Source organism: Typopeltis vanoorti, chromosome 3, assembly GCF_054136105.1.
Source record: "Typopeltis vanoorti isolate ZY-2024b chromosome 3, IOZ_Tvanoo_1.0, whole genome shotgun sequence".
NCBI classification, from domain to species: Eukaryota; Metazoa; Arthropoda; class Arachnida; order Uropygi; family Thelyphonidae; genus Typopeltis; species Typopeltis vanoorti.
Genome location: NC_143551.1, coordinates 155,028,747 through 155,046,047, shown reverse-complemented (window position 1 = coordinate 155,046,047; position 17,301 = coordinate 155,028,747). Strand labels below are relative to the sequence as shown.

The window sequence follows — 17,301 nt, the reverse complement described above, 5'->3', positions numbered from 1 at the left end:
ACTTTATCAATTTTACATTTATATATCTTTTTGTAAATTTAATTTGATCCTTTATGGAAACCAAAATCCTTTATGAAACGAAATTATAAAATGATGGTACAACATGACAAAATTTCATGCCGGCTGGGGCATCGCCCAGTTAAACAAGGCCCCCGTTGTTTTCATCAGGGAGAACAGCGTAAAGTCAGCTACTGGAACAAATCTGAAAAAACACCCCAACTAATTATCACCAGAGTTAAAGATCAGTACTGTCAACATAAGAAGACTGAATGACAAAGAAATGGAGCTAGCTGAGGAATTAGATAAGTACCAGATCAACATAATAGGGGTGACTGAAACAAAAAAGGCAAAAACTGGTGAGATCTTTATGAGCAATAAATACAAAATGTTATATTCAGGCAATGACAATCAAGGAAAAGAAGGAGTAGCCATTGTATTTAACACTAAATATGAGGCTAATCTTCTTGAATGGCAGGCAGTCTCAAGTAGAGTGATGTGGGCAAATATCCGAATGTGGAACTGGAGTTGTGCTTATGGTCCCACAGAAGGTTCTACTAAGGTAGAAGTAGAGGAATTTTTTATTGCTTTAGAGAAAGCATCTGACGCAATGAAAAAGGAAAAGTTGGTCCTTGTTGGGGATCTCAATAGCAGAGTAGGAAATGATTGTGAGACATACAAAAATATTTTGGGAAAATTTGGAGAAAAGAGCAAACTAATAATAACGGAAAATACCTTTTGGATTTCTGCTCAGGACATGGACTGGTTATTACTAACACCATGTTCCAACATAAAAATGTGCACAAATTCACATGGAGAGAAGAGACAAGAAATGTGAAAAGTCTCATTGACTGTGTTATTGTTGAGAGTGATGTTTTCTCCCTGGTGAAGGACACCAGAGTGTACAGAGGATTTGAAATTGGAAGTGATCACTATTTAGTCTTGAGCAGGATAAAATTGAATTTCATATTGAAAAGAATAACATGTAAGAAAGTTTTATAGCGAATAAAAGTTGAGCAGCTCTCAGATGTGAACTGTATACTAAAATATACAAAGAGTATTGAAGAAAAAATGAAAGCGTTTGAGAACAGAAACCAAACTTTAGAGATTCAGTGGTAAGCCTCGAAGAAAACCTTGATTGATTCAGCCCAGAGAGGCATGTGGTGAGGTTGTCTACAAGGATGGAAAATCCAGAACTCCATGGTAGACACAGGAAGTTAAAGAGGCAGTGAAGGAAAAGAAGAACGTATATCAAAAGTTCCTGGAAAATAAGTCAGCTTGTGCTCTTAGAGAATACAGAGACAAATATAAGAAAGCCAAACACTGTGTAAAACTAGCTAAACAAGTCATGGGAGGACTTTGGCAAGAAACATAGAAAATAAATATCAAGAAGGTGGCAAAATATTTTGGAGGTTATTGAAGAAGCTTAGAAATGGAGGAAAGAGTACTGTAAAAGGAGTTAGAGATGATAAAGGTGACATGAAAACAGAAGAAAAAGATATCCTTGAAGTATGGAGTAATTACTTTGAGAAATTGCCAAATGAAACAAGCAGTGATAGCACAGTGGCAAAAAAACAATCAACAGGCATACAGTGAGGAATATCCATATCCTCCATACTTGAAGTAGAAAAAACCATCAAAGGCTTGAAATGTGAAAAGGCAGTAGGAGTAGATGCTATTCGACCAGAAATGCTGAAGTATGGTGGTATAAAAATCTTGCAGTGGCTGCACTGCATAGTTCAGAAGGCCTGGACAGAGGGACGAATTCTCGATGATTGGAGTATGGCTCTCATAGTACTCATATATAAAAAGGAAAATAAAACTGAATGTGAGAAGTATAGAGATATTTCCCTACTGAGTGTTCCTGGTAAGATATATGCAAGTATACTTGAAAAACGGTTGAGAAGAATTGTCGTGAATTTTCTGGTGAAGAAGCTTGTTCTTCACCAGAAAAGCTTGGTGAAGAACAAGCTGGATTCAGGCCAAATATAGGCTGTCAGGATCAGATCTTCACTTTACGATAATTAGTTGAAAAATCATGGGAAAATAACAAAGAACTGTATTGAAGTTTTGTAGATGTGGAAAAGGCATATAACAAGGTGCCAAGAAAGAGAAGCTATTGAATGTGTTACAGTTATATGGTGTCAATGGGGCATTATATCAAGCAATACTTAGTCTTTATTTGAGTTGTAAGTCATCATCATCATCACATTCCTACCATGTACCCTCAAGGGGTGTACAGGATATGATAGTACTACATGAAAAAATTACATCATTATTAATTTCCTATCTACAATTTTCCTCCAAATCAGTCTGTTACTTGTCAAGACACCAACATTATCAGATCTTATATTTATATCGTCTAAAGCATTTTGTACAGTATCAATCCACCTATATCTTGGTCTTCCTCTAGGTTGTTTTGCTGCCAACCTGGCAGACAACACTTGTTTTGCTAATCTTTCCTCACCCATTCTGTTTAAGTGACCATACCACCTGAGATTAGCTCTGCTAACACATTCCTGGATGCTGACAATGTCAAGTTCTTTCCTAATATCCTCGTTTTTAATATGATATTGCCATTGATGCCATCTGTTCACGCCTCTAATCTTTCTCAGGACTCTCATATCTGTGGTCTCTAGTCTTTGGTCAAGTGTTTTACTTCTGACCCAGCTCTCAGATCCATAAATTAAAACTGGTTTGAACACTGTCTTGTACACAGCTAATTTAGTGTTCCGACTAATTTCTCTCTTATTCCATATGAATTTAATCAATTGACTTCCCACCATACCAGCTTTGCTTATTCTGTTGTCTATTTCTATATTTAATTTACCATCTTCAGTAAAAATCGTGCCTAAATAGCTGAAATGTTTTACTTGTTCCACAAGTTCTCCATTCACAACACAGTTGACATTTTCAATGACTCTGCCTATATTCATTGTCTTTGTCTTTTTATTGCTGACCTTCATACCATATCTATTACAACAGCTATTCAATTTAGTCAGAGAATCTTGCAGACTTGTAGCAGATTTATTTAGAAGTATAACATCATCTGCATAAAGCAAAGAGCTGACATTAACATCTCCAATTTTGATATCAGATTTAATACTAATACCACTTTCCTTTATAATGTGATCCATATAGATAATGAATAACAGAAGAGATAATGTACATCCTTGTCAGACACCACATTTAACATTAAACCATCTTCCTGTACTTCCTTCAATTCTAACTGCTGACTTACAACTCAAATAAAGACTAAGTATTGCTTGATATAATGCCCCATTGACACCATATAACTGCAGCGTATTGAATAGCTTCTCTCTTGGCACCTTGTCATATGCCTTTTCCAGATCGACAAAACTTAAATACAGATCTTTGTTATATTCCCATGCTTTCTCGACTATTTGTCGTAAAGTGAATATCTGATCCTGACAGCCTCTATTTGGCCTGAATCCAGCTTGTTCTTCACCAAGCTTTCCTTCCACAGTTCTTCTCAACTGTTTCTCAAGTATACTTGCATAGATCTTGCCAGGAACACTCAGTAGGGAAATACCTCTGTAATTCTCACATGCAGTTTTATTTCCCTTTTTATATATGGGTACTATGAGAGCTCTACTCCAGTCATCGGGAATTCGTCCCTCTATCTAGGCTTTCTGAACCATGCAGTGCAGCCACTGTAAGACTCTTATACCACCATACTTCAGCATTTCTGGTCGAATATCATCTACTCCTGCTGCCTTTCCACATTTCAAGCCTTTGATGGCTTTTTCTACTTCTAGTATGGATATGTATTCCTGAGTGCATGCCTGGTCAGTGTTTTTTACCACTGTGCTGTCATCACTGCTTGTTTCATTTAGCAGTTTTTCAAAGTAATTACTCCATACTTCAAGGATATTTTTTTCTCCCGTTTTCATGTCACCTTTATTATCTCTAATTCCTTTTACAGCACTCTTTCCTCCATTCTTAAGCTTCTTCAACAACCTCCAGAATATTTTCCCTCCTTCTTGATATTTATTTTCTATATTCTTGCCAAAGTCCTACCATGACTTTTGTTTAGCTAGTTTTACACAGTGTTTAGCATTCTTGCATTTGTCTCTATATTCTCTAAGAGCACAAGCTGACTTATTTGACAGGAACGTTTGGTATGCTTTCTTCTTTTCCTTCACTGTCTCTTTAACTTCCTGTGTCCACCAGGGAGTTCTGATTTTTTTATCCTTACAGATAACCTCACTACATGCCTCTCTGGCAGAATCAATCAATGTTTTCTTAAGAGTTTGCCACTGAATCTCCAAGGTTTGATTCCTGTTCTCAAACTCTTTCATTTTTAATTCAATAATCTTTGTGTATTTTTGCCTACAGTTCACATCTGAGAGCTGCTCAACTTTTATTCGCTTTAAAACTTTCTTACATGTTATTCTTTTCAATATGAAATTCAATTTTATCCTGCTCAAGACTAAATAGTGATCCCTTCCAATTTCAAATCCTCTGTACACTCTGGTGTCCTGCACCTGGTTGAAAACATCACTATCAACAATAACATAGTCAATGAGACTTTTCTTATTCCTAGCCTCTTCTTTCCATGTGAATTTGTGCACATTTATATGTTGGAACATGGTGTTAGTAATAACCAGTCCATGCCCTGAGCAGAAATCCAACAGATATTTGCCATTATTATTAGCTTTGCTCTTTTCTCCAAATTTTCCCAAAATATTTTTGTATGTCTCACAATCATTTCCTACTCTGCTATTGAGATCCCCAACAAGGACCAACTTTTCCTTTTTCATTGCATCAGATGCTTTCTCTAAAGCAATAAAAAATTCCTCTACTTCTACCTTAGTAGAACCTTCTGTGGGACCATAGGCACAAATAAGTCTCATTGTCGAGTTCCCCATTCTCATATTTGCCCATATTACTCTACTTGAGACTGACTGCCATTCAAGAAGATTAGCCTCGTATTTTGTGTTGAATACTATGGCTACTCCTTCTTTTCCTTGATTGTCATTGCCTGAATATAACATTTTGTATTTATTGCTCAGAAAGATCTCACCAGTTTTGGTCTTTTTTGTTTCAGTCACCCCTATTATGTCGATCTGGTACTTATCTCATTCCTCAGCTAGCTCCATTTCTTTGCCATTCAGACTTCTTACGTTGATAGTACCGATCTTTAACTCTGGTGATGTTGAGTTGGGGTTTATTTTCAAATTTGTTCCAGTAGCTGACTTTTCGCTGTTTACCCTGGTTCCCTGGCGAAAACAACGGGGGCCTTGTTTAACCGGGCGACGCCCCAGCCAACATGAAATTTTGTCATGTTGTACCATCATTCTATATTTTGGTTTAACCAATAAGAATACAATTTGGTCGGCTAAATCCCAAATTGCCAGCCCATCCTCGTCTGTTCCCTTTCCAAGTAGATACCCAACAGGGTGCACCACGAGAAGGTGAGGATTGGACATTAGGTCAGAAGCCCTGGTCGGTTCTCCGCATTCCTTTAAAGGCTATGTGGAGGTCTCCTCTCAGTTATACAGCTTTGAACCTTAAGCACCCCGAGAGTTGTAAGTCAGCAGTTAGAATTGAAGGAAGTACAGGAAGATGATTTTATGTTAAATCTGGTGGTTAAAACAAGGATTACATTATCCCCTCTGTTATTTATTATCTATATGGATCACATTATGAAGGAAAGTGGTATTAAACCTGATATCAAAATTGGAGATGTTAATGTCAGCTCTTTACTTTATGTGGATGATGTTATACTTCTAAATAAATCTACTACAAATCTGCAAGATTCTCTGACTAATTGTTGAATAACTGTTTTAATTGATATGGTATGAAGATCAGCAATAAAAAGTCAAAGACAATGAAAATAGGTAGAATCGACGAAAATGTCAACTGCATTGTGAACGGAGAACCTGTTGAACAAGTAAAACATTTTCACCTACTTAGGCACGATTTTTAGTGAAGATGGTAAATTAAATATGGAAATAGGCAACAGAATCAATAAAGCTGGTATACAGTAGAAGTCAATTGAATAAATTCATATGGAATAAGAGAGAAATTAGTCATAACACTAAATTAGCTGTATACAAGACAGTGTTCAAACCAGTTTTAACTTATAGATCTGGATCAGAAATAAAACACTTGACCAAAGACTAGAGACTGCAGATATGAGAGTCCTGAGAAAGATTAGAGGCGTGAACAGATGTCATCAATGGCAATATCATATTAAAAATGAGGATATTAGGAGAGAACTTGACATTGTCAGCATCCAGGAATGCGTTAACAGAGCTAATCTCAGGTGGTATGGTCATTTAAACAGAATGGGTGAGTCAAGATTGGCAAAACAAGTGTTCTCTCCCAGGTCGGGAGGAAATTGATCCAGAGGAAGACCAAGATATAGGTGGTATGATAGGGTACAAAGTGCCTTAGACGACAGAAATATAAGATCTGATAATATTGGAGCCTTGACAAGTAACAGACTGATCTGGAGGAAAATTGTAGATAGGAAGTTAGTAATGATGTAAATTTTTCATGTAGTACTATCATAATCTGTACACCTCTTGAGGGTACATGGCAGGAATTTGATAATGGAACACTGTATGTTCTTAAGGATCATCATTTCATGATTAATTACACGTGTTCACTCAGTGGTATTAAAGAATACAGTGAGATTAGTACATAGTTATCTTTACATATTTGGTCTATATTTGGCAAACCTCCAATACTGTTATTTTACTTCTCTCAGGCACTACTAATTGCATCAGTCAGTCAGTCTGTATCTTGACTACTTGATGTTCTTTTTTCATTCCTCCTGATCATCTGTTTTGCTAATCTTTCCTCTCCTATTCTGTTGAAGTAACCATACCACCTTAGATTAACTCTACTCACACATTCTTGAATGCTATTAAGTGTTTTTCTTATACCTTCATTTTTAGGATGATTCTACCATTAAAAACATCATTTCACTCCTCTGATTTTTCACTGAGCTCTCGGCTGGTCTCTGATCAGCTGTTTTATTTCTAATTCAATTTTCAGATGCATAAGATAAAACTGGTTTGAACCTATGGTATGAACCCAACTATATTTTCAAGTTTTCTTTCACGTTTCTTAATCTTCTTCTCATGAAGACTTGCACAAATCTTACTTGAAATGAGAGATTTTTCTTTAATTTTCACATCATTTATGACACTCTGATCAATTTCACTGAATTCTGCACTGTAGCTATGTACGAGGGTGGTCTGAAAACTCCTCGACCATAGATGGCAACACTATCGGCAAGATTTTTTCCCCCTAAGTTGGTACAATCTGTCATAAGCATCCATGTGAAATTGCAAGTCATTCTATCAAGTAGTTTGTTTTATATACAGCTGTCTGAAGTAAAAAAATGTTGTTTGTATCCCTTGAAATGGATAAAATTGAGTATCGTGCGGTTATAGAATTCTTCATAAAAGAAGGTTTAGCGCCAAAAGAAATTCATTCGAAGTTCAAAAAAGTTTATGGGCACTCTTCTCCTTCATTTTCGAAAATTAAGAAATGGGTTGACAAGTTTCAATGTGGCCGTACCATCCTTGCAGATGATCCACATGTAGGATGTCCAAAAAGTGTAACAACACCAGAAATCATTGATTAAGTGCACCATGATATGGTATTGTATGACCGGCAAGTCCAAGTGTATGAGATCGCTGAGACTATAGGCATTTCAAAAGAATGTGTAGGATATATTTTGCATGAAGAATTACATATGAAAAAGCTTTGCACAAGATGGGTGCCACACTTGCTCACAGCAGATCAAAAATGCCCTCGCATGAAAATCTCTGAACAGTGCTTCAAGCATTTTAACAGGAATAAAACTGATTTTGTGCATCGATTTATTACTGTGGATGGGATTTGAATTCACCATTACACACCAGAATCCAAACAGCAGTCAAAACAGTGAACAGAAGCTGGTTGTTCAGTGCCAAAGAAGACAAAGTCAGTACTGTTGTTTATTATTTTAACAGTATAATAGAACACAGAAACTAAGTAAATAATTAATTTATTGATTTGATGCTGATATTTCGCTGGTATTATAACCAGCATCTTCAGAGCACAAAAACACTGTTTGTCACAATACGCGAGACTAAAACAACATGGTGTACTTAACCAAAATTGTAGCAGCAACACAAAGACTAGAGTCCTGATTTTGGCGCCCTCTATCTGGAAAAAAAAAAAAAAAAAAAAAAAAAAAAAAAAAAAAAAACCGCTATCATATATTACTAGAGTCCTAGAAAAGTGCTAGTTTTTTCTTAATATGACTGTCTCCCAGATCTTCGGCAAGTTAATACAGCCATATTTGTTGAGATTTGGAGTGTGTTTTAGGGCTTCTGTCGCCTCTAAGAACAATCTCTCTGATTTATACGGGCTTCTGTGTAGTACTTTGTGTTTTTCCAGTTGATCCTATGTGCAGAGGTATCCAGAGCATGGTCTGCTAGTCCCGACTTCCCATAATGATATTTCCGGACGTATCGTTTATGTTCGCTGATGCGGATATTCACAGTTCTTCCTGTTTGACCGTAGTAGGCTTGATTGCATGAGCAGGGTACTTGGTAGACTCCTGGATGTGATAAAGGAGGAATGCTGTCCTTGGGTGAGCGGATGAGGGTGGCTAATTTGCTACATGGTCTGAATGTGGTGCGTAGTTTATGTTTATTGAGGATTCTTGAGATCTTTTCGGATGTGCCTTTAATGTAGGGGATGGTGACTGTTTTGTTGTAGTTCTCTGTGGTAATGTTATAATACCAGCGAAATATCAGCATCAAGTCAATAAATTAATTATTTACTTAGTTTCTGTGTTCTATTATACCGTTAAAATAATAAACAACATGTTCGACGAACACATAAGTCTGTCCACACGTTTAAAGTCAGTACTGTCAGCAGGAAAGGTCATGACATTGGTGTTTTGGGATGCTAAAGGCATTTTGTTTATTAAATATCTTGAAAAGGGTAAAACAATAACCGGGGAATATTATTCCGATCTTTTAATCAGATGATGAAAAAATTCGTGAAAAAAGACCCTGTTTGCAGAAGAAAAAAATCATCTTTCATCATGACAATGCGCCTGCCCACAAAGGTGTTTTGGCTATGGGAAAATTAAGTATCTGCACTATGAATTGTTGCAGCATCCACCCTATTCCCCATATTTGGCTCTCTCTGACTTCTATCTCTTCCCAAAACTAAAACTCTTCCTCGCTGGTCAGCGTTTTTTTTTTTTTTTCAATCAAGGTGATTGCAGCTGTAGATAGGTATTTTGTAGATCTTACTGAGAACCACTACAAGGATGGGATAATGGTGCTGGAGCATCACTGGAATAAATGTCTTAAGGGAGATTATGTTGAAAAATAAAAATAATTTGAAATTTGAAATTTGTTTTTTCATTGTTAGGCTGAGAACTTTTCAGAATCTTTTGAGAACTTTACCCTTGTAGACTATGATTAGTATTGCTGTTTTCTCCAGATTTTTGCTTCTTTATTATTTAGGTCTCTAGTATTTTTTTTTTTTTTTTTTTTGTTAAACTAAATAGCACCCACCAAAAACTTTCTGTGGAACCAAAGGCATTATCTAGTTTTGAAATTTGCTTACATTATTCTACTTGACACTCTCAGCCTTTCAAGATGTTTCTCTTCACATTTAATGTTGAATACTAGAGCTACTCTTTCTGATGACTAGGCAGCTTGTCTTATTATAACATTTTATAGTTATTATATAGAAGCGTTAATTGAGATAACTGACCAGGTCTGCTAATTCTTTGTTCAATCCACACTTTCTTGTGTTGTGCAATGTTATTAGGAATCTACATGGTTACTGAATGAAGGATGATGAGCTGATGGTTTGGGATAAAGCCAACTAAACTATGTTGTCTTGAACTACAAAAGTGATGATACACCATTATGAAATGTTATACTGGATATACTACTGACCAGTTAAACAAGAGCTGTTATTTTCTTCAGAAAACCAGGGTGATTAGTGAAAATTTAGCTGCTGGAACAAACTCATTTTCAGCAGAATTGAAGATAGGCACCATCAGCATTAGAGGTATCAAAGAGAAAAAAAGTGGAACTAGCAGAAGAAATAGAGGAGTATCATGTTGATATAATTGCTATCATTGAAATGAAGAAGACAAAATCAGATAAGATACCACTAATAATATCTTATCTGATTATAAGCTTCTGTATTTCCAGAATACATCAAAGGAAAGGAATGGCTATAGTCTTTGCTGCCAAAAACAAGCTTATATCACTCCAAGTCAGAGATAAACTCTGACTTAGAGTGATATAGGCAAATTTCAGATTAAGAAAGGAGATGGCGATTCTAGTAGGAAAGAAATACAAAAATGTTTAGGTTATTAGAGAGGTCATTTAATATAAGAAAAGCTAGTTCTTCTTGGAGATCTAAAAATAGAGTAGGAAATGAATACCAATCATATAGAAATGTCTCGGAAAATTTGTTAAAAAGAGCAAAGCTAATTATAATAAGTACTTGCTGGATTTCTGTTGAGGATATAGATTAGTCATTAGTTATCATTGAGAGTCTTGAGAGTTTTTACTGCTTTCAAGAGAGTTTTAAAAAAAGAATCAAAATCAAGCAGTTCTGAGAGGTAAACTACCGACTAAATTATATTAATAGTATTGCGGGAAAAAATAAAGTGTTGGAAACCACAACCAAACAGTGCCATAACGAGGGCATGGCGAAAGAGGCTCCCACCACAGGCGCAACTAGGTTTGGGGCACAAAACGTTAAAAATAAATAAATAGATATAAAAGTCCGCTATTTTATATTGTATTTTTAAATTTTGGCAATATGCCACTTTAGACACACAAATTCTGTAACACACTGCAACTCATTTTGATGTTGCAGTGTATTTAAGTATTTAACATATTGCATTTAGTAAAATTTAACTTGTTACATTTAAATTTTTCAAAATTTTTGTCATTTTTGAGTTAAGGGCGCAAGTTAGACACTTGCCACAGGTGCTTCATACCCTTGTTACTATATTGCAACCAAACTATAAGATCTGCATGCAAAATCTGAAAAAAAAAAAATTGATTTATTCAGCAAGGAAGCCATGTGAATATTTTTGTAAGGATAGAAAAATGTGTTATGTTCAAGAATTTAAAGAAGCAGTCCTTGAAAAGAAAAAGTCATGTTGAAAGCTTCTGGCAAGTAAGTCACTCATTCAAAAATGTAGTAACATCTGAATGGAAGTGTGGTGGAGAACCATCTTGCTGAAATGTGAAACTTGGGGTAGTCTGTGGAATAAAGATCTGAAGCATGTCAAGGTAAATGAGCCGTGTTGCTGTGGGCTCTATGAAAAAAAAAAAACCGGACTCATGATGCAATTTTTGCTCATTCCTAAAGGGACACATCTTTTGGTTTGTCCCTTTCATTTTTGATCACTTGGTGAGGATTCTCAGTATCCCAAATGTGGCAATTGTGTCTATTCACTTTTCCTCAAATGTGAAAGGTTAATTCATCAACGAATAACAAAAGATTAAATAATTGGGTTTGTCATTGATGTGACTGATCATCTCAGCAGTAAAATCAGCACTCAAGTGGTGATTTTACTGCTTAGTCCAGGGATTCTCGAAGTTTTCCTATGATGGAACATCACAAATCCTGAAATTTTAACAGAGCACCTTAGTTAGAGTTGAGTATCATCGGTCTCTTATTCAATGTGAAGCTAAGCACACACTATCACTGCAGCAGGCTGTATCGCATCGCAAAAATGTGACAGCGCCCACTACAGGTGTGCCAGGCCGCAACGCATCGCATTCACCTTTAGAATAGATACCTCTGTACTTCACTTGTGCTTGGAGGTGTTGACAACCACTGGCGGCTGAGTCAAGGTCAGCGCAGCCAAACTATGTTTCTTGGAACATAGTTTGGGAAACGCTGATCTAGTCAAAGGTGTTGAAGTTTGTGAACAGTGTCTCTTGAACTGGTCAACGAGGCATCTTCAGTTCATTACTTGCCTGTCTAATTGACTTATGTGTCTCCTAGAGAATGACACACACACACACACACACGATCCATAGTCTCATTGGTCACTTGCTTTTTTGGGTGTTTCCTAGTTTGTGAAACCAAACTTCCCACCTCTTTTAGAGTCTTATCCCAGTGAAGAATGGATTTTAATGTGGAAGGATCTACGTTCCATTCCTGTCATGCACACCACTGAACACGTGTAACTGATTTAAATTCAGCTAACCAAAGTGTTAGATCCTGAATGGACGAATTTTAAGAAATTATCCGTTCAGAATCTGGCTAACTCAGATAATACCTGGTTAACAGCACACAGATCTGAATTTATGTTGTATAGGAAGTTGTGTAATCTTGTAGTCTAAATAATCTTGTAGTCTAAATAATCCTTCAGTTTAGTTGAAAACTAAACTGAAGGATTATCGGATTAGTGAATTTGTAATAAGGAAATAGTAATATAATCTTGTCCCATTAAGCTGTCCTAAACTTAATAAGTTGCCAAAGAAGTTAAGAGTACGAGTGCAAAGGTCGAGTTACATACGCACGTATTGGCCGTAATGCTACAACGTACAAGGAAGATGATGCAAGCGGGATTCCCTAGAATATAGCACCTAATGGTAGCTTGGACTTTGAGGATCATCTTGAGGGTATGAAAACTAAGGGTTGTGTGGAAAAGAAGGGACAAAATATAAGGCAATGCACGCGATAATGCGAGGCTTTTTTTTCTGGTTCCTGACTTTACCTCGAGGATTCCTGACTAGCGGACGGAGTAGGGATGAGCGAGAGGGTCCCATAATGCCGGATAGCAGTCAGGCATTCTGAGTGAGCTGAACAAGATTCCACGATGAGCAGCACGTGAATCATCAGCCCATGCAGAAATTGTGCCGGTCACTGGATGTCCCACTCAAGTAGGAGCAGAGACAACACTATATCGAGGCAGTGAGAAGTTCGAGTCCGGAAGAATGTAAAACGGATGGCGTAGTCATAAGCCTATTGCAGAAGCAACCGATCGAAGGAGGACCCGAATAACACGTGGCCGTTAACAGACCTTTGGAAAAAGAATGGGTAACGTAAAGACCTTTACTATATGTTTGAATGAGACAGAATTAATGTTAGATTATATTAAGTAGACAATTCATAGTGGACTACAATAAGGATTTGTATTTTGAGATAGAGTAATTCTGCTGAACAAAGGAATGTCAGGAGTGAAATTTTAGTTGCATGTGACTGAGATTATATGTGAATTTGTAATTTTGTAGATGATCTATACCAGAATAGTAATGGGTTGTGAAATGTCTTTAAATGTAGCATGCAATTAAGAGTTTGATTTAGAATAACATAGTTAGCTAGTTTTAATGTTTTATAGTTTGTGTGTGATTAGCATTTTATCTGTGAGTGTTTTGTTGAATTAGCATTGAGTAACTAACTTAACAAGAGATTTTGAAAAGCTTAGTATCCCATTCCAATTATAGTTGTAAAGTGTAATTTGTTACAATAAACATGTTTTGTTCTATATGCCTGACTCATGCCTGATTTCAAGAATTCAAATTACCACTAGCAAAAATTTAGAACCACAGCGGGAGGGAACTTAATGAAATGTTTGAGTAATAGATTATTGGTCACGATTGCAATTAGTACCAGTATCTATTTAGTGTATATTAGAATGAATGCCAATTAACCTAGGAATAATCCCTGAATTTGAATAAGCTCATATTATAGGACTCTGGCTGGCGCAGCAATAAACAATAAATTTGCCAGTGTCCGAAAAGGAAGCATTCCTAGGTAGAGTTGAGTAAGGCACTCTTAAGGAAGTATATTAGTATAATATATCAGTGAAGAAAGTAAGGAAGAAAATATTAAATAAAAATAAACGAAGATATAACAAAAGCATGCACTGCACCTTCTGCTATGGCATCCACATCTCAACTGAGGCAATAGTCGTTCTTATGCTGTTTTTGCATGTGCATGGCTACACATGCACACTAGTTATCTTGAAAGAGTGACTAAACAAATCTTGCAGAGATTTCCTATCGACTGAGCTTTAGTTTGAGAAAATATAATATTGCCGGCCTGGTTGGCCGAGTGGTTAATGTACCCACTCTCCAACCAGAAGGCTGTGGGTTCGAATCCAGCTGTGGGCAAGGATGTCTGTGAATAAACTAGTTGTGATGGGTGTTAGATGGTGTTGGTGGATTGAGTGGTGGAGGCAGAGAATTGTAGATCAGGTAGCCTGGACTACTACTATAGCCTGGACACTCTATAGTTGCTGGCCTAGTTAACTGAGTGAATTATGTTTACACTCTCCAACCAATATGATCTTGAGATACAAATCCTGTGATTTTTGCAACTGTTTTATGTTATACATCCATGACAAAAGTTTCTTAGCTGCTGTGAGCTCTTTTTGTGTGTATATATTGTTATATATATAAAATGACAGCAGCACAGAATATCTAAATAGTAATGAATGTGTGTGTGTGCATGTGTGTATACGAGGGTGGTCTGAAAAGTTCTCGGCCTAACAATGAAAAAATGAATTTATAATTTCAGAATTATTTTTATTTTTCAACATAATCTCCTTTAAGACATATTTATTCCAGCAATGCTCCAGTGCCATTATCCCATCCCAGTAGTCGTTCTCAGTAAGATCTGCAAAATACCCATCTACAGCTGCATTCACCTCTTGATTCGAAGAAAAACACTGGCCAGCGAGGAAGAGTTTTTCTGAGATGGTATTGAAGTTTTGGGAAGAGACGGAGTGCACCTGTTGGTTATCTACCTGGATACTGAACAAACGAGGATGGGCTGGCAATTTGGGATTTCGCCTAACAAATTGTATTCTTATTGGTTTAAACCAAAATAGAGAATGATGGTACAACATGACAGAATTTCATGCCGGCTGGGGCATCACCCGGTTAAACAAGGCCCCCGTTGTTTTCGCCAGGGAACCAGGGAGAACAGCGAAAAGTCAGCTATTGGAACAAATCTGAAAACACACCCCAAATCAACTTCACCGGAGTTCAAGATCGGTACTATCAACATAAGAAGCCTGAATGGCAAAGAAATGGAGCTAGCTGAGGAATTAGATAAGTACCAGATCGACATAATAGGGGTGACTGAAACAAAAAAGACAAAAACTGGTGGGATCTTTCTGAGCAATAAATACAAAATGTTATATTCAGGCAATGACAATCAAGGAATAGAAGGAGTAGCCATAGTATTCAACACAAAATACAAGGGTAATCTTTTTGAAAGACAGGCAGTCTCAAGTAGAGTGATGTGGCCAAATATGAGAATGGGGAACTGGACAATGAGACTTATTTGTGCCTATAGTCCCACAGAAGGTTCTACTAAGGTAGAAGTGGAGGAATTTTTAGATGCTTTAGAAAAAGCAGCTGACAAAATGAAAAAGGAAAAGTTGATCCTTGTTGGGGATCTAAATAGCAAAGTAGGAAATGATTGTGAGACATACAAAAATATTTTGGGAAAATTTGGAGAAAAGAGTAAAGCTAATAATAATGGAAAATACCTTTTGGATTTCTGCTCAGGACATGGACTGGTTATCACATGGAAAGAAGAGGCAAGAAATAAGAAAAGTCTCATTGACTGTATTATTGTTGATAGTGATGTTTTCTCCCTGGTGAAGGACACCTGAGTCTACAGAGGATTTGAAATTGGAAGTGATCACCATTTAGTCTTGAGCAGGATAAAATTGAATTTAATATTGAAAAGAATAACATGTAAGAAAGTTTTAAAGTGAATAAAAGTTGAGGAGCTCTCAGATGTGAACTGTAGACTGAAATACACAGAGTATTGAAGAAAAAATGATAGAATTTGAGAACAGGAACCAAACTTTAGAGAGGCATGTGGTGAGGTTGTCTACAAGGATAGAAAATCCAGAACTCCATGGTAGACACAGGAAGTTAAACAGGCAGTGAAGGAAAAGAAGAACTCATATCAAACGTTTCTGGCAAATAAGTTAGCTTGTGCTCTTAGAGAATATAGAGACAAATATAAAAAAGCTAAACACTGTGTAAAACTAGTGAAACAAAAGTCATGGGAGGACTTTGGCAATAACGTTGAAAATAAATATCAAGAAGGTGGCAAAATATTCTGGAGGTTGTTGAAGAAGCTTAGAAATGGAGGAAAGTGTGCTGTAAAAGGAATTAAAGATGATAAAGGTGACATGAAAACAGGAGAAAAAGATATCCTTAAAGTATGGAGTAATTACTTCGAAAAGTTGCTAAATGAAACAAGCAGTGATGACAGTACAGTTGTAAAAAACACTGACAAGGGATGCAGTCAGGAATACATGTCCATACTTGAAGTAGAAAAAGCCATCAATGGCTTGAAATGTGGAAAGGCAGCAGGAGTAGATGATATTCAACCAGAAACGCTGAAGTATGGTGATATAAAATTCTTACAGTGGCTGTACTGCATAGTTCAGAAGGCCTGGACAGAGGGATGATTTCCCGATGATGGAGTATGGCTCTCATAGTACCCATATATAAAAAGGGAAATAAGACTGAATATGAGAAGTATAGAAGTATTTCCCTACTGAGTGTTCCTGGTAAGATATATGCAAGTATACTTGAGAAACAGTTGAGAAGGATTGTGGAAGAAAAGCTTGGTGAAGAACAAGCTGGATTTAGGTCAAATAGAGGCTGTCAGGATCAGATCTTCACTTTACGACAAATAGTCGAGAAAGCAAGGGAATATAACAGAGATCTGTATTTAAGTTTTGTCGATTTGGAAAAGGCATATGACAAGGTGCCAAGAGAGAAGCTATTCAATACGTTTCAGTTATATGGTGTCAATGGGGCATTATATCAAGCAATACTTAGTCTTTATTTGAGTTATAAGTCAGCAGTTAGAATTGAAGGAAGTACAGGAAGGTTGTTTAATGTTAAATGTGGTGTCTGACAAGGATGTACATTATCTCTTCTGTTATTCATTATCTATATGGATCACATTATAAAGGAAAGTGGTATTAGTATTAAATCTGATATCAAAATTGGAGATGTTAATGTCAGCTCTTTGCTTTATGTGGACGATGTTATACTTCTAGATAAATTGCTACAAGTCTGCATGATTCTCTGACTAACTGTTGAATAATTGTTTTAATAGATATGGTATGACGGTTAGCAATAAAAAGACAAAGACAATGAAAATAGGCAGAATCGTTGAAAATGTAAACTGGGTAGTGAACAGAGAACCTGTGGAACAAGTGAAACATTTCAGCTACTTAGGCACGATTTTTACTGAAGATGGTAAATTAAATAAAGAAATAGACAAGAGCAT

General features: G+C 36.5%; 1 protein-coding gene across 1 annotated transcript in view; it reads left to right on the top strand.

The window, feature by feature from the left end:
- Positions 1–17,301, top strand: part of LOC150108679 (ATP-binding cassette sub-family F member 1) — a 228,912-nt gene that overhangs the window by 171,874 nt on the left and 39,737 nt on the right. The gene's annotated exons all lie outside the window — the stretch shown is intronic.